This window comes from Cupressus sempervirens, chromosome 2, assembly GCF_028749045.1.
Source record: "Cupressus sempervirens isolate cs-2001-9-10 chromosome 2, ASM2874904v1, whole genome shotgun sequence".
Classification (NCBI taxonomy): domain Eukaryota; kingdom Viridiplantae; phylum Streptophyta; class Pinopsida; order Cupressales; family Cupressaceae; genus Cupressus; species Cupressus sempervirens.
The window spans coordinates 385,811,119-385,830,871 of record NC_143119.1 but is presented as its reverse complement, the minus strand read 5'-3'; the positions used below and the strand labels follow the sequence as shown (position 1 = coordinate 385,830,871).

At 35.2% G+C, this 19,753-nt stretch overlaps 2 pseudogenes; both read right to left on the bottom strand.

Annotated features, from left to right (window-relative positions):
- Window positions 1-596: 596 nt before the first annotated feature.
- On the bottom strand, window positions 597-9,102 carry LOC149572746 (uncharacterized; annotated as a pseudogene).
- Window positions 9,103-12,145: 3,043 nt separating this feature from the next.
- On the bottom strand, window positions 12,146-18,354 carry LOC149572745 (disease resistance protein RPV1-like; annotated as a pseudogene).
- Window positions 18,355-19,753: the final 1,399 nt, after the last annotated feature.

The window sequence follows — 19,753 nt, the reverse complement described above, 5'->3', positions numbered from 1 at the left end:
GCATACACCATACAAATTCCAACCCTGCCGAGGAGCTAAACTTCTCTACCTCAACCATTTTTCCGCCTTCAGTACCTACACACTCACAACCTCAAACATACCAATGCATCATTATTGACAACATATTGATAATTAAAATAGTATTTTTAATATGATATCTCTTATCGAAATCCATAACCTTAATTACATTTATAAAAAAAAGAATTTTAAACATTCATCATATTACTTCCATATGTGTAATTTAAATGTAAAGACGTGTAATAAAGTTTCTACATCCTAATTTTGAGATCATAATTTTAAATGTCACAAAATTTTCATGTATCCATTTAACATGTAAGTAGAGTGATATATGATTATGGTCACGTAGTCAATTAGCATATCAAAAATCATTATAAAAATCTAGTCAAAGAAGTTCTTGAAGACTAAAGACACATAATCCACCTAGTCGAACAACATCTTGACCAAACTTCAGAATTAGGAAACTAAAGAAAAAAAAAACACATAGTCATTAATTAATGTCCATCGACCAAGTCGACAGAGTCAAAAATTTCGATGACTTCTTACCAAATAGGAGTCACTCAAGGTGGGTCGTGACACTATACCAAGTTTCTAATTGTGTTCAAGAGGTTTTTCAAATTCTCAAACCTACTTAAATCTAGGTGTTGTAGCTGTGACAAATTTCCAAAGGTATCATTCAAATTCTCACACCTAGTTAAAACCAAGTATTGTAGTTGTGACAGGTTTCCAATAGTAGTAGGAAGGTTATTCAAGTTGTAACAATAACTTAAATCCAAGAGGTTGCCAATAGAATCAAGGAGATTATACAAGTTCTTACAGCTACTTAAATCTAAGTGCTGCAGTTGTGAAGAGAAAATAGGGGAGAGATGTGATGAATTTCAACAACATTGCAAGGTCTTATTTGCATAATCTTCAATTGCCAGATGTTACCTTCAAATTTGGAGTGATGTTACCTACATATGTTCCTAGGGTCCTAGGATCCATAGGAACATAAATCATGTATTTGAATCGGTTGAAAGGGGTCATAAGGTACCTCCAATGGCTTCCCTAACATATTCCTTTGAGCCATGATGATTTTCATGGTGGAGAACTATGGAGAATCCATAGTTCATCCTATGATCCCTTTCGACCCATTTTGGGTACTAGGACCCCTAGGGACATTTATCAAGTATTTGAATGGATCGAATGGGGTCACATATGTTCCTATGGACTCATAAGAACATATATCATGTGTTCAAATGAGTTGAAAGGGGTCATAGGGTACTCTATGACCCCTTTCAACCCATTATATGACAATATATGTTCCTAGGGGTACTAGGACCCCTAGGGACATTTATCGAGTGTTTGAATGGATCAAAATGGGTCATAGGTTACCCTATGATCCCCTTTGATCTATTATATTACAACATATGTTCTTAGGAGTACTAGGAACCCTAGGGACATAAATCATGTGTTTTAATGAGTTTAAATGGGTCATATGGTATCTTATGACCCCTTTCAATCCATTATGTGACAACATATGATCCTAAGAGTATTGGGAACCTAATGGACATACATCATGTGTTTGAATGGATAAAAAGGGGTCATAGGGTGCACTATGAATCCTCTCAACCCATTATATAACAACATATATTCCTAGTGGTCCTAGGATCCTTATGGACATACATCATTTTTTGAATGGGTTGAATAGAGTAATAGAGTTATCTTTGTTCTAGTAAATTAGAACACATGCTCCGAGGGATCCTAGGGGATCCTAGGACCCCTAGTAACATATATCATGTGCTCAAATGAGTCGAAAGGAGTCATAGAGTACCCTATGACCCCTTTCAACCCATTATATGATAACACATGTTTAGGACCCCTAAGAACATAAATTGTGTGTTTGAATGGATCAAAAGGGTTATAGGGTATCCTATGGCCCCTTTTGACCCATTAAATGAAAACATATGTTCCTATGTTTGAATAAGTCAATATAGGTTATAGAGTAACCTATGACCCCTTTCGACCCATCATATGATAACATTTGTTTCTAAGGGTACTAGGACCCCTAGGGACATCTATCGAGTATTTTAATGGATCAAAATGGGTCATATATCATGTGTTCAAATGAGTTGAAAGGGGTTATAGAGTACCCTATGATCCCTTTCAACCCATTATATGACAACATATGTTTCTAGGGGTGCTAGGACCCCTAGGGACATTTATCAAGTGTTTTAATTGATCGAAAGGGGTCATTGGGTACCTTATGAACCCTTTGGACCCATTATATAACAACATGTGTTTCTAGGGGTACTAGAAACCCTAGGGACATACATTATGTGCTTGAATGGATCAAAAGGAGTCATAGGGTATGCTATGACCCCTCTCAACCCATTATATGACAACATATGTTTCTAGGGGTCCTAGGACCCCTAGGGTAATACATCATGTGTTTGAATGGGTTGAATGAGATTATAGGGTGCCTTTATGAAACCTTTTGACCCATTAAATGAAAAAAAATATTCATAGGGGCCTTAGGGATAGCATGTCAAAAGGGGTTATAGACTACCCTATAACCCCTTTCAACCATTCACATGACAATATGTGTTTCTAGGGGTCTTAGGACCCTTAGAGACATGCATGTTGTGTTAGAATGGGTCATAAGGGGTCGTAGCTTACCCTATGATCCATTTCAACCATTCACATGATAACATGTGTTCCTAGGGTTTGTATGACCCCTAGGAACATGCATGTTGTGTTTGAATAGGTTATAAGGGGTCATAGGTTACCCTGTGACCCCTTTCGACCATTCACATGACAACATGTGTTCCTTAGGGTTCTAAGACCCCTAGGGACATTCATGTTGTGTTTCAATGGGTCGTAAGGGGCCATAGGTTACCCAATGACCCCTTTAGACCATTTAAATGACAATATGTGTTCTTAGGTTTCTTAGGACCACTAGGGGCATGCATGTTGTGTTAGAATGGGTCATAAGGGGTCACAAGTTACCCTCTAACCCCTTTTGACAATTCAAATGACAACATGTGTTCCTAGGGTCCTAGGGACATTCATGTTGTATTTGAATGGATCGTAAGGGGTCATAGGTTACTGTATGACCCCTTTTGACCATTCAAATGACAACATGTGTTATTAAGTGTCCTAAGACTCCTAGGGACATGCATGTTGTGTTTCAATGGGTCATAAAGGGTCGTAGGTTACCTTATGATCCATTTGACCATTCATATGACAACATGTGTTCCTACGAGTCCTAGGACCCCTAGGGACATACATGTTGTGTTCACATGTTAGCCTATGGTCCCTTTTCATCATTCACATGACATCATGTGTTCCTAGGGGTATAAGACCCCTAAGGACATACATGTTGTGTTATAATGGATTGAAAGGGGGTGTATGTTACATTATGACCGCTTTCAACCATTCACATGATAACATGTGTTCCTAGGGGTCCTAAGACCCCGAGGGACATACATGTTTTGTTACAACGGGTCATAAGGGTTTGTAGATTATACTATGACCCCTTTCAACTATTCATATGACATGTGTTCTTAGGGTCCTAGGACTGCTAGGGACATACATGTTGTGTTAGAGTGGGTCCCTTTCAATCATTCCAATGAAAACATGTGTTCCTATGGGTCCTAGGAATTCTAGAGACATTCATGTTGTGTTTGAATGGGTCATAAGGGGTTGTAGGTTGTCGTATGACCCCTTTTGACCATTCAAATGACAACATGTGTTCCTAGGGGTCCTAGGACCCTAGGGACATGCATGTTGTGTTTGATTGGGTCATAAGGGGTCGTAGGTTACCCTATGACCCCTTTTGACTATTCACATGGCGACATGTGTTCTTAAGGATCCTAAGACCTCTGAGAACATACATGTGTTCCAATGGGTCAAAAGGGGTCATAGGTTACCCTGTGAAACCTTTTGACCATTCACATGATAATATGTGGTCCTAGGGGTACCCTAGGGACATGCATGTTGTGTTTTAGTGGGTCATAAGGGATCCTAGGTTACCCTATGATCACTTCCAACCATTGACATGACAACATGTGTTCCTAGGGGTACTAGGATACTTAGAGACATGCATATTGTGTTCCAATGGGTCGTAAGGGGTCGTAGGGCACCCTATGACCCATTTCAACCAATTACCTGACAACATGTGTTCCCAAGGGTCATACATGGTGTGTTCCAATGGATCAAAAGGGGTCGTAGAATACCCTATGACCCATTTTGACAATTCACATGAAAACATGTGTTTTTAGGGGTCCTCGGACCCCTAGGGACATGCATGTTGTGCTCTAATCGATCATAAGAGGTTGTAGGATACCCCCTTTTGACTAGTCACATGACAACATGTTTTTAGACATATATTGTCTTCCAATGGGTCAAAAGGGGTTATAGGTTATCCTATGACATATTTTGACCATCCACATGATGACATGTGTTCCTAAGGGTTCTAGGACCATTGGGGACATACATGTTGTGTTCTAATGGGTCATAAGAGGTCGTAGGATACCCTATAACTGCTTTTAAACATTTAAATGATAACATGACATGCAATAACATATAAAAACTTAGTTCGTTCAAATACTATATAACATATTTTTTGTATTAACATAGGGTAAAAAGATGAATTACAATAGTAATAACTTATGGGTTATAATAATACAAGTTTAAGAAAAACAAGTACCTCAGAAGAGTTTAGAATATTAGCTAGCCTTTTTCTTTAAAAAAACTACTAAAAACACCTGCACATATGCAATGGCTAGCAAGTATTAAACACATACATTTAGAGTAATAAACATTCATGTAAAGGCTTGTTACTAAAAATAAGTGTTCTTGACACCAAAAGCTTGAAAGAAGTGTCCAACAATGTCCTATCTATCTCCATGCCATGGTAATGCTTGATCATGATGTACCCTATAGTCAACACTAGATCTATCTTCAATATTAAGCTTCTCAATAAATTGATTTAGGTTATCCATTTCTCTTTGTTTAAGCATATCCTTGTGAATGGAGAAGTATTGACATGAGACAATATCTTTTTTCAGGATCATGACTTGCTCCTCCCTCATTAGCATCATTAACTTGTCTTTGGTAATCTCTAAGGCTGCAACAACCTGTGACATAATATAAAAATGAATAAGGTTACATCCAAACTTAGTAAGTTGCCCCCTTCTCTTTTGAAAAATCTCTCCATTTCTCTCCCTTCAAAGAAATCATAAAATCTCACAGGTAATAACATACCAAAATGTGTTAGACTTGATATCAAAGGACTCAAAAAACCCAGTTAAGACTTCACTCCATGATAGACTAGGATTGTTATTCCAAACAATGGGTGACCCAAAGAAAATAGACTACACACCTCAGGAAAAATCACATTCAAAAAATAAGTGTTCAAAAGATTCAAGAAGATAGCACACACCACAAATAATAGGACAACCCAACTCATGAGGTGAAGTATTACCAAAAACAATTTTCTTTAAGAGTAGTAGCCATCTATAGCAAGACTTTTTGGGCTCACAGGGAGAGTGCCAGAAGAGGTTAAAGATAAACTATCATCTAGAGACTGAAAGTTTTAGACACTAACAAATCTAAATTCAAGTTCCCTAGCTACAATAAGTTGCCAATGGTATCAAATAGACTACTCAAGTTAACAAATCTACTCAAATACAAGTTTTATAGATGTGATAATAAAAAAAATGAAGATGCTAAGTTTGTATAAAAGTAAATTTAATTTTTTTTTAAAAATAAAATACAACACTGTCACAATTACCAAAATTACATTTTAAATGAATTTTCCAAATATGTTTACATTATAAACTAAAAGTTTTCAAAAACTATTTAAAGATACTAACATATAACAAAGTATATAAGTATATTGCATGTAAGAACCATTAATTTTAAAAACAACTAATGTATTTCCCTAATCATAATTATCATCATCATCTTACACCTCAAAATTTTCTATCTTCATACAATGGACTTCTCAAAATATCCACATTACACTTTCACAAAAAATAATATTCTTCACTCTTAATAAGGTTGAGATATTGATTATTTAACATAACTTCCCAGAGAAGCTTAAATCCAAATTTCGGAGCTATGATAAGTTTTCGATTGTATTAAGGAGGTCATTGAAATACTCACACCAATCTACATCTAAGTTCTGCATTTGTGATAAGTCACCAATGGTATCAGGGATGCTTTTTAAATTACTACACAAATTATATGCAAGTGCTTCAACTATAATAAACTGCCAATGGTAGCATTCATCTCATTCAAGCTCTCACACCAATTTGTATTTGTGATAAGTTACCAATGGTGTCAGGAAGCTCATTCAAGTTTATACACCCACTTAAATTCGAATGTTGGAGTTGTGATAAGTTGCCAATGGTGTCAGGAAGTTCATTCAAGTTTTCTCACCCACTTAAATCCAAATGTTTCCGCTGTGACAAGTTGTCAATGGTACAAGGTATGCTATTTAATCTTTTGCACCTACTTAAATTCAAGTGTTATAATTATGATAGGTTACCAATGGTATTAGGGAGATTATTCAAATTCACACATGAACTTAAATCAAAGTAGTGGTGGAGCTGTGAGGAGTTGCCAATAGTATTAGGTATGTCAATCAAATTCACACACCCTCTTAAATCTAAGTGTTGCAGTTGTGATAGAGTTCCAATGATATCAAATAGGTTATTCAAGTTCACACATCCACTTAGATCTAAGTGTTGTAGCTGTGTCAAGTTTCCAATTGTGTCAGAGAGGTTTTTCAAATTCTCACACCTACTTAAATACAAGTGTTGTAGTTGTGACAAACTGCCAAGGGTGTCAGGGAGGTTATTCAAATCCTCACACCCAATTAAAACTCAAGTATTTTAGTTGTGATAGATTTCAAATAGTATCAAGATGGTTATTCAAGTTGTAACAATAACTTAAATCCAAGTGTTGCAGCTATGCGAGGTTGCCAATAGAATTAGGGAGGTTGTGCAAGTTCTCATAGCTACTTAAATCTAAGTGCTATAGTTGTATGTTTGGAAGTGAAAATAGAGAAGAGATGTGATAGATGTGAAAATTAACATTGTTGTAGTCACTAATTATTAATCTCCTATCGTAAATGATTATTAAATTGCCAAAAATAAATTCACGGCTAATATTGAAAAATAACATAACTTCAACTTCACCAATAAAATATGGAAAGAAATTCACAACACAAGGAACACAATATTTTTGGACAAATCATCCCTGGAAAAATCCATAAGGGAAAACTAGTTTTACAGATGAAAAATATGTTAACTTTAGCAAATCAAGAGATACAAAATTCCTTGCCTCTCACTAGTAGAATTCAGACAATTTCCTAATTCCTCTTACTGATATTCCCCACTACTATCGCCAATGCTATCACTACACCCTTGCTAACACTGCAAGACTGTGTGCTATCACTGCAAACTCATTTGCTAACACAACAAATGCTTCTACAACTTGTGCTCATCTGTTCTATACTCCAAATGCCTCCCTTGACTCCCCTTTGATACTACCTAACCAAGAGGTTTCTAGTTGCTTCTTGATCAAGACAACCTAACTAAGATGTTTCTAGTAGCTTCTTGATAACAACTTAACCAAGAAGTTTCTAGTTTCTTCTTGATAACAACCTAACCAATAGGCTACTAGTTGCTTCTAGAAGAAGTCAATTTATTAACAAATATTTGCTAACTAATCACATATGGATGAATAGTTTTCCAAGCTAACTAAACTAACACTCCCTCTTAGCAAGGAAGTTGTTCTGCATGACACCCAACTTATCTCTAAAGAAGATGAATTTTGCCTTCCCTAATGCCTTAGTTAGAATGTCTACTACTTGCTCCTCTATAGGTATGTATTGTAGCTGAACAACCCCCCGTTGTACACAATCTCTAATGAAATGATATCTAATGTCCATATGTTTAGACCAATCATGAAACACTGGATTCTCATACAACTTAATGCAACTCTGATTGCCACATCATATTATAGTAGTCTCAACCTTTTGACCAAAAAAGGCTACTAACAACTTTCGAAGCCATATAGCTTCACATGTTGCCATGCTAGTTGCTATGTATTATGCTTTTGCTAAACTCAAAGCCATAGATTTTTGCTTCTTGCTAAACCAAGATACAACTCTTGATCCCAAATTGAAACAACACCCTAAAGTACTCCTTTTGTTTGTTGTACTTCCTGCCCAATCTGCATCAGTATAGCCCATCAACTTGATACCTTCACCTCAAACATATCGAATCAATCTATGCATGTGGGTTTCTTTGATGTGTGCTACAAAGCTTTTTGGTTGCTCTATGTATACCTCCTCCTTTAACTCACCATTAAGGAATGTTGTCTTGACATCCATTTGATGGATCTGCCATCCCATATATGCTACAAACAAGATCACTGATTGTATAGAAGTATACCTAGCCACTGGAGCAAATGTCTCCTTGTAGTCTATTCCCTCCTTTTGAGAGAACCCCTTGGCTATGATTCTTGCCTTGTATTTCTCGATGCTACCATATACACTTTGCTTTATCTTATACATCCAATGTGATCCAAAAACTACCCTATCTATTGGTCTAGGCACTTCCTCCCACACATCATTCTACATTATTGAGGAATACTCCTCAACCATAGCATCTGACCATACCTGATGCTCTACAACCTCCTGATAGCTAGAAGGCTCACTATCTACCAACTAACTAACTAATGTCACATATTCATTGAACTTGGTCGGTTTTCTTTGTTGTCTAGTACTCTTTTTAGGAGCTCCCAAAAACTCCTAAGTATCCCTTAGTGTCTCTTTAACCTCGCGATTCCTACTACTAACTATAGAGGATGAAATATTAACCTCTAAGTCTTCTAGATGCATTTCTTGTTGCACTTGTTGCTCCATACTTTGTGAATCTTCACCACCTGAGGCTACACTTGTATTAGTAACTGTACTTGTGCTTTGCTACCCTTGACTAGGTCTTGGAGCTTTTGTTGGCTGCTCACTCTAATCATCCACTGGAAAATTTTTGGACCTTCTAAATGCTTTGTCCTCCATGAACTTAACATCACGGCTGAGAATAATTCTTATGGTCTTGGGGATAAAAATCCTATATGCCATTGAGGTTTCACTATACCCAATAAAGTGCACCCTCTCTACAATTTGATCTAACTTGGTACTATATCACTTAGAATATGACAATATGCCAAACTCCCAAATATTCTGAAATGGTTGACATCATGCTTCTTTCTTGTGAAAGCTTCCTCTAGTGTCATTCTCCCTAGTACCTTGTGTGGAACCCTATTCTGAATGTAGACTATTGTACTACATGCTTTTGCCCATAAGTAGCGGGGCATATCCTGATCATGTAGCATAGCTCTTTCCATCTCTGATATAGAATGGTTCTTCCTCTTAGTAACTCCATTCTATTATGGATTGTAAGGAATAGTCCACTCTTTCTTGATTCCTTGCCTTGTACAAAACTCTTGGAAGTTATTTCCTTTGTACTTGCCTCCATTGTCTAAGTGAAGAACCTTTATCTTCTTTCCTGTCGAGTTCTCCACAAGAGCCTTGAACTCTTGGAATAGACTGAAAACTTTGTCCTTGGTCTTTAAGAAGTATATCCAAGTCTTCTTAGAGAAATCATTGATAAAAGTAACATAGTACTCATATCCTCTGAGAGATTCTGTTGATATCGGTCCACATTAATTTGAATGTACTAGATCAAGGACACCTTTAGATTTGGTGTCACTCAAAAAATATGCTTTTGCAAACTTCCCCAACATGCATCCTTTATATACATCATCATGCTCTGTGTTCACTTCTAGAACACCTGTCACCATCTCACAAAGAAATTTGAGTGCTCCATGATGAATATGGTCCATCCTCCTATGCCATAGCTCTCCAAGATCTCTAGGATTATTGCTACTCATGAGTGCCTTAGGAGTATCAAATTGTAACCTTTAAAGGTGACCACTCCTAACTCCAATAGTTATGGGTGATTTCCAATCCTTGTGCTTAATCATCACATGTTCCCCCTTAAAGAGTACATTATACCCCCTATCCTAAATAAAAAATACATAAATCAAATTCATAACTAATCCTGGTACATGCAACACATCATGAACCTGGAATTATCTTTCCATTCTCCCCCTGAAATTGAACAATCCCTTTCCCAATTGAGTTGAGTTTGGACAAGTTTCCCATAGAAATCTAGATATTGGTGTTCTCCTCCTTATAGCTGGAGAAGTAAGTTCTCTAACTTTTGTCATATGAAATGACACCCCACTATTTATATACCATATAGTCTGTGAGGTTGAGCTCACCATAAAAGCTATAAGTGCAAACTCATCTTCCATTCTACTAGAGAGTTCTTCTACACTTGTTGAAGCTGTCACTTGCTTCTTTGCCTTCTTCCTTTCTAAGAAATCATTAACATAGTGACCATACTTGTGACATCCAAAGAACTTGACCTTAGAAAGGTCTTTCTTCTTCTTTTCACTTTGTGAATTCGATCCTTTGCAAGATCTCTTCTTTGCTTTCCCTTTCCTCGCTAGGGAAACATTTTCTTGTTCCACCTCACTTTTCTAACTCTTGTTGGCCCCATTGACAAGACTTAGTCTAAAATCCTCCTGAGTGAAATTAGTCCATAGTCAATCCCAACTCAGTAAGGTATCTCATCCATTGACAACTTGAACAAGGATACTCCATTCTTTAGAAAACTCATTTAGGGCTATTCTCACTAGCTCATCATCATTGGGACTATCTCCAACAGCTGCTAACTCATCCTTGAAAAGTCTAAGCCTAATGAGGTAGCTTGTAACATCTTCTCCCTAGTCCATCTAGGTATTCTTTAGCTTCTCTCGAAGAATCATCTTCTTGTTGGTGGTAGCATTTTGATATAGATTCAAAATGGCATCCCACATCTTCTTCGTCGTGTCTAAACAATATGATCGTTGATACCATCAAGGATAATCCTCCTCACCTTGGCATCATCCTTCTTATATGTTGCAAGCTATGTCATATCCATTGGTACAGGTACAACACTAGTAACATAATCCTTGATAGCATTCTCTTCCAACAATAAAGAAATTTTGGCCTTCCAGACACTAAAATTTGAGGCACCATCTAATTTGTCTTGATCTCTAAAACTAGCTAAAGCCATCTCAAAGGATTAAAGCAATAATAATTCTAAAGAGATCAACCCTTGTTTCTTTCCTAGGGAAAACCACTTCTACCCTCAACACCGCTTTGATACCATGTGAAAACTAACACTGTTGCAGTCACTAATTATTAATCTCCTATCATAAATGATTATTAACCTGCCAAAAATAAATTCACAACTAATATCAAAAAATAACACAACTGCAACATCCCAATAAAATACGAAAAGAAATTCACAACACAAAGAACACAATATTTTCAGACAAATCGTTCTTGGAAAAACCTCAAAGGGAAAACCAGTTCCATAGATGGAAAATATATTAACATTAGCAAATCAAGAGATACAAAATTCCTTGCCTCTCACTGGTAGAATTCAAACAACCTCCTAATTTCTCCTTCTAATATTCCCCACTGCTATCCCCAACACTATCATTGTACCCTTGCTAACACTGCAAGACTATTTGCTATCACAACAAACTCATTTGCTAACACTACAAATGCTTCTACAACTTGTGTTCATCTATTCTATACTCCAAATGCCTCCCTTGAACCCCCTTTTATACTACCTAACCAAGAGGTTTCTAGTTGCTTCTTGGTCAAGACAACCTAACCAAGAAGTTTCTAGTTGCTTCTTGATAACAACCTAACCAATAGGTTAGGAATTGCTTCTAGAAGAAGTCAATTAATTAACAAATATTTGCTAATTAATCACATATGGTTGAACAGTTGTCCAAGCTACCTAAACTAATAATAGATTTCAACAACATTGTAGGGTCTTATTTGCATAATCTTCAATTGCCAGATGTTACCTACAAATCTATAGTGATGTCGCTTCTTTTTAATTTTTTTTGTCCTTGTAGCTTATTGACAATCTTCAAGCCTTAACCATATTAAACTTGGAGGAAGCATGGCTAGTGTGTCTTCTGTCATGCCTCCAATGTCCATATTTTACAAACAAAGATAGTGAAGAGTGGGCTTGAACAATGGCTCAAGCCTTTGTGGATTGCCCCCATTCAGTTGGAGTCGACTGATATTGTTAGATCTGATTGCTCAAATTGACATCTCTCCATAGTCAGTTACGATCTTTTTCTCTTTCAAAAATGGTGCATCCCATGTCTCTCAAATAGTCACGCATAGAAAATGCACCCCAAATGTCAATCTTTATTAGTAATTTCATTAAAAGATTACATAAGGCAATGTTTATATTTCCATATAAGGATTTCCAAAAAATAGCAGGAAATTTTTGTTGCTCTCCAATAAAGAAACATGCAATGTCAACAATTTTTTTTTTCCATCTTCAGTAAGAGCACTATAACTAATATAAAGTCTATTATAAATGTCTTGGTTTGACGTAATTTTGTGAAGAGCTTCTTCTCAACAACCTATGTTATCCCTCTTGTCATACAATAAGGATCTAGTCACTTCCAATGAAAGAGGATGCCCCTTGCAAGCTTCCACTATTCTTTTGGAAAAATCTTGGAGATTTTGACTAGGAGATGCTTTGAGAAAGGCATTCCAACTAAATAACTGAAGACCTTCATCTATCTCCAATCCACTCATCTCATGGATGGTGTCAACTCGAGCAACATTTAGAATATTTTGGTCTCTAGAAGTTATAATAACTCTTCTTCCCATGGATAGCCAGTCTCCAACCAGAGCTTTCAATTGTTCAACACCATCCACATCATCCAAAACAAGTAGAATACGCCTTCCTCCTAGACGATTTCTGAAAACTGATTTTTCATCATTGATACTATGCACTTGTCCATCATAATTGCTAACTTATCCTTCAGGATATCTTAACTTTATTTATTTTTTAGAAAGTAGTTTTCTAGCAGTTTACTTATGTAATGATTTATATAGTTGTACACAACTGCCTAAATAGTTTTTGGGGTGTATATATTCCCTTGTAATAAATGTTTCAGTGTGTGCATTTCATTTACATTCTTTGGCCTATTACAGTGGTATCAGAGCCAAATTGTTGGAGAAAAAGAATCTAGATTGAATTGTGATTCCAATGCATTCTTTAATTTTGATCATTGGAATAGTTCTTTCTGGAAAAGAGAATTACCATGAATGGTTTCAAAAAGTTAAAAATACTCTTTTTTTTTTATGATTTTTGGGATGATATTTGTGAAAGCAAAGATGAAAATGAAGAATTAAAGCAGCCTACAGACAAAAAGGAACTTGTCATCTGCAAGAGTAAAGACAAAAAGGCTTATGCTCTCATTGCTACCTCCATTACTGAAAAGGTAAGTAGACATATAATGTCTTGTAAGAGTTCATTTGTAGCATTAAAGAACCTCAAAGATCTATATGATTCTTATTTAGAACTTGAAATCATTCAATTATTAATGAAGTTATTCAACTTAGAAATGAAAGATAATAATCCAATGAAGTTAGCCTCTAAAATTAGGGCTTTATTTCATGATATTGAAGCCATGGGTGTAAAAGTAGATCTACAACTCACTGCTTTTATTGAAGCTCTTTATCCTACCTATTCACACTATCTTCAATCTCTTCAAGCTAGTGAAAGATGAAAGATATAACATTTGACAAACTTGTGGAGAAGATTTTAGAGAGGGAAAAAGCATTTGGGAAGAAATAATCATTTTTAAATGCTTAGACTTTGTGTCTTGCACAAAAATAATAGGGGCAACCATCCAAAGATTAGCCTTCTAGACATGAAAATGGAAATAGAGGTCATGGAAGAAGATAGTCTAGAAGCAAAGGGAATAAAAATTATCAAGGTGATAGACAATATTCTCAGCCACAACACCAGAATAGGGATTATCAACAAAAAGAGAGGCAATCTATACAAAGCTATAGATGTGGAAAAATGGGTCATAGTCCCAATCTTTGTCGAACTCCATGGGAGAAGATTTGTGACAAGAAGGAGAAGCCACCAGATAGAGGCAACCCTCTTGAATCTGCACATTATGTTATAGCACATCGTAATGTTGGGATTGAAGAAGTTTTTAGTACTTCAAATTCTAGTTTGAATGATACTTGGTTGTTAGATACTAGAGCCACATGTCATATGACATTTAGAAGAGATTTTTTTGAGACATTCAATGATCAAGTGGATGGAGTAGTATATGTTGCTCACAAATTTGAGTTAAAACCTTCAGGCATTGGATCTATTAGACTTAAATCACCAGGTCTTGTTGATTACATACTTTTTAATGTTCTTTATCTTCCACAATTAGAGAGAAATTTAATATCACTTGTGCATATTAGACATCAAGGTCATTCAATACATATGTATGACTAGAGTCAAAGATGACAAACTTTTATATTTGAATGGTACTTCATCAAGTTCTCAGAATTATGCAAATTTCTCATAGTATGGTGGTTATATTTCTTCCAACTTGTTATGGAATGCAAGATTTGGTCACATTAACTATTGTAGTCTCAAAATTATTAAACAAAATGGAATTCAAGGACTTTCCACTATCCCAAAACAAATTTCTCAATGTGATGCTTACATTTTAGGCAAACATAATAAACAACCTTTTCACAATTCTATGTTTAGAGCTTCTAGAAAGCTAGGTCTTATTCACTCAAATTTGTGTGGGCCTATGCCTTTTCCATTAGAAAATGGAAACAAATACATAATGACTTTTATTGATGACTATACCAGGATGTGTTGGGTTTATTTATTAAAAGAGAAATCTCAAGCTTTTGATACCTTCAAAAATTTCCATTTGTGGATTAAAAATGAGACTCGACTCAATATTGGAACCCTAAGAAGTGATTATGGTAGTGAGTACACTTTTAAAGATTTTGAAAAGTATTTGTAGTTAAATGGTATTAAGCATTAGACAATTGTTTCTTATAACCCACAACAAAATGGTGTAGCAGAACATATGAATCGAACACTCTCAAATATGGTAAGATCTATGATGTTTTTTTAAAATGTTAAATTAATGTTTTGGGGAGAAGCAGTTCTCTATGTTGTCTACATAAAGAACATAAGTCCTTTTGCTGCACTACAAAGTAAAACTCCCTATGAAATGTGGCATGACCATCTTCCAAGTGTCAAGCATTTTAGGGTTTTTGCTTGCACCTATTATGCTTTAATTCCTACTCAGTTGAGAAATAAATTGAAAGCTAGGAGTAGAAAATGCATTTTTTGGGGATATTCTACTACTTTGAAATCTTATCATCTATATGATGAGGAGAATAAAAAATTTGTTATTTCTAGATATGTTATATTTCTTGAATCTGAAAAAGATGCACACAATATTGACAAACAACTTTCTCATCTTGATAGATTTCAATCAAAATGATTCTATCATGAATGAGATAATGAACTTACAACTCTTAAAGGGGGGATTCCCTTTCTAGTTCAATCTTTGGAAGTTACAGAGAATGAAGACAATATGAAAGAGAAAAATTCTTAAGAATCTGAAATAGTTTGTGAAGAACTTGTTGAAAGAGAAGAGAACAATTCTAAAGAATTTGAAATTATTTGTGAAGAGCCTATTGAAAAATATTATGAACCAACTTGTGAAGAATCTAATTCAAAGGCTCTTGAGATTGATAAAACACCAAAGCAACCAATCTATAGATCAATGCTTACCAAGAAAATTCCAAAAAGGTATGAAGATTTTGACTTAAGTTTTTCTGTTGTTGATGAACCTTCTTCATTTCAAGAAGCAACAACAAGTGATGCATGGAGAAGTGCAATGCAAAGAGAGTATGATGCTCTCATAAAAAATGGAACTTGGAGGTTAGTGGACCCTCCAATTGGAACCAAACCTATTGGTTGCAAGTGCGTATATAAGAACAAATATAAAGTTGATGGTTCACTTGACAAACACAAAGCAAGATTTGTAGCAAAAGGATATGCTCAAAGAGAAGGCTTTGACTACACTAAAACTTGTGCTCCTATGGCCAAGTTGGGAACTATTTGAGCATTGTTTTCTTTGGCAGCACAAAAAGGATGGAATATACATCATATGGATGTTAAAACTACCTTTTTGAATAGAGATTTGAAGGAAGATGTCTATATGATGCAACATCAAGGTTTTGTTATCAAAGACCAAGAACAAAATGTATGTAAATTGGTAAAATCTTTGTATGGTTTGAAGCAAGCATCACGTGCTTGGTATGAAAAATTAACTGAGAACCTCCTCAAATTAGACTACAAACATTTTATTCTAGATGATACAACTCTCTTTGTCAGGAAAATTGGTAAATCAATTGTGTATCTAGTTGTATATATTGATGATCTTCTCATCACATGCATAATGATGATTATATAGAATCTATTAAGAGAGAGTTGAAAAAGTGTTTTGATATGACTAACTTAGGATTACTTTATTATTACTTAGGTATTGAAGTCATTCAAAATCCTAAGTTCATTTTTATTTCTCAAAAAATAAAAATTGGAGAGTTATTATGTAGATTTCACATGAAAGATTGTAATTCAGTTTCCACTCCAATGGAGCAAAATTTGAAGATTTCATCCAATGAAGGAAATGATTTTGAGGATCCAAGCAAGTATAGGTAGCTTGTTGGAAGTTTGATTTATCTCACCACTACTTGTCCAGAAATTACCTTTGCAGTAGGAATTTTGTTTAGATTTATGCATGAACCATGTAAAGGGCATAGAATTGCAGCACAACAAGTTTTAAAATATTTAAAAGGAACTCAAACTCTTGGCATAAAATATTCAAAATTTTCAGACTTCCGTCTTACTGGCTATTTTGAATCAGGTTTTTGATGATGACAAAGATAATGAGTTATCTACTTCTAAGTATTTGATGACCCTAGGATCAATTGTTATTACTTAGAGATCAAAGAAACAAACAATTCATGTTGACTCTACAACTGAAGCAAAATATGTAGCATTAGCTCAAGCTACAAAAGAAATTGTGTGGCTCGAAAAAATTCTTGATGACTTGTAGGAGAAATAGATAACTTGAACAACTTTATTTGTTGTTAATAATTATGCAATACAATTGGCCAAGATGATCAAACCAAGCATATCAATACCAAATATCACTTGATTCAACATTATGTTGAGGCAAAAACTATACAGCTGAAACATTGTTCCACTTAAGAAAAAATTGCTGATATTTTTATTAAATCACTGGGACATGTTAAATTTGAACAATTCGAAATGCTACTTGGCATGAAAAACATCCCTTAAGATTAAGGGGAGAATGCTAACTAATCCTTCGAAATATCTTAAGTTTATTTATTTTTTAGTAAGTAGTTTAATGGTAGTTTACTTATGTAATGATTTATATAGTTGTACACAACTACTTGAACAGTTTTTAGGTTGTAAATGTTCCCTTCTTGTTATAATAAATGTGCCATCATGTGCATTTCATTTACATTGTTTAGACCTGTTACAATAATTGGTTAAATCTTTTAGAATTTGGTTCAACAGTTTTGGAAGTTCTATGACCTCTCTAGCACTGGCACGAACATTGGGCACAAAGGATGCAACTTCAAAAGTAGCATAAACTTGATTGTACACTACTTTGGCAACTGTGGTCTTCCCAATACCACCAATACCCCATATGCCAAATTTAAATATCCCATTCATTGAATTAAGATTAAATTTCTGAATGAGAAGACTTGTCATACTATTAATTCCCACTGGATGCTCTGCAACTTCTAATGGCATTCTATCCAATGTCTTTATCAGATCATTCACAACTATCTTTACCAATCGAGCTTCGTAGCTGCAATGGTGACAGTAACCATTTTCAAGAAAAATTTGAAAAATGGTAGTACCTACTAAGATATAATGTATTTGCCCAAATCAAAATCTAAATAAAAATTTGCCATATAAATTTGGCCCAATTGCTTCTCCACAATTATATCCATAATCGCTTGTCATCCATATTTATGATTGTATATATCATCCATTATAACTTAATAAAAATATTTTATAAAAAGCACAAAGTGAGGCTCATTGCTTACCCTTATGTTAGATCCATGGACCAACCTGAGAGTTTACAGATCTCCACAAGGGCATTCTTCCACCTCTTAACCTCTTGTCTTGTGTATCGATATGAATTCCCATAATGCTTGTGAAATGACTAGTTGTATGGACCGAACTCGCTTAAAGGATATCTAACATGAGTAGCATGCACATGATAAAATAGAGGAATAATCAAACCAAGGGACATTAGCATTGTTGCAGCCTCCTTGAGACACCAAGCTGAGGCTGCATATCCTCTGCTAAATATAGGGATACGTATGGTGCTACTCTTAATTTCTCTTTCCGAACTCAGATCAATTATTTCCCCCTTCTTCAATTTCTGAAAGTCAATGAAGACATTTGAGTCATGTTGTAGAGAGGGATTGGTAAAGATGATCGACCAGAGTCTTTTTGACATCTACTCCCCTAAAACTCATAAACACATGATAAATCTTATTGCTTTGGAAAGCAAGCTTGTTGCGGTTGGATTGTATGCTTCCATCTTATCTTAGAAGTGGATAGAAGAAAATAAAAAAATAGCAGGTGTTAAAGATTAGGTGAAGTGGATAGAGGGCGACCCACTTTTCTTTAGTGTTTTCTTCTGACTATGTAACATTTTTTAGGCATGCACACTTTGATTTCTTCTTTCCTTCCCTCCCATTATCTATTTATTTTTCTTTCCCACCATGTGACTGGAAGCTGGCGCACCCACTTTTATTGGTTTGTGTTTTCTCCCCACAAGGAAGTGAAGTCATTACAGTGGGCTCATTATTAGTCCCTGCAAGAACTAATGTTTTCGTTTGCACTTACAATTAATTTTTGTGATCAAAACAATTATAGATTCTAAAGTTTGAGGCTCTTTATTTTTAAAATTTATTTTTACTCACTTATTTCTAATTTTATATTGATAGACACTAATTTTTGTAGGGGTTTAATTATTTTATAAACTCACAAAAAGGATAGAAATTCATGGAAAATTCTGGATCTCCTTAAGTCTAGAAACTTCCTTATCAATTCTTCTAGAATATTTGTGATTTAGACTTCAAACTTTTGTGGTCTATCTTGGGCTTGAACCAGAGTCCTTACCCCTGAAGTAAATCATAACACCTATGATTCACATAATTACAAAATCAGAGCATTTACCCCAAATATCAGTACAACACCTAGAATATAAGTTACCGAAGGGCCTTTACACAACCTGGCTATTGTTTGAAAGAACTTCTTTTGTAAAAAACTTTTGTCCTCTACATGTGCGGTGCAGGCTACTGCTACCTAGGCAAGTGCAATTTGAAGCTGAGAAAATTTAAGCAGAGCCAAACTTAAGTGGAATAATCCTATCAGTAGGTGGTAAAATCCCTTACATTAGAGCTCTAAATGTGTACTATCTATTTATACTACATATAAGTGTGGGAAAAAAAGCTATTGTAGACAAGAATTACAAGATAAATAGGGGATACCAATAACATTGTAATTGTTGTCAATACACAGATTGTACACAAGGATTGTTATAGATTTTCTTACACAATTTGTTAGTTCTAGCGAGTGAAATATTTTTGCGAGTCGGGGGCATCAGGGATTTTTGACTCTGTTTTTACACAGGAATTTGTCTCACC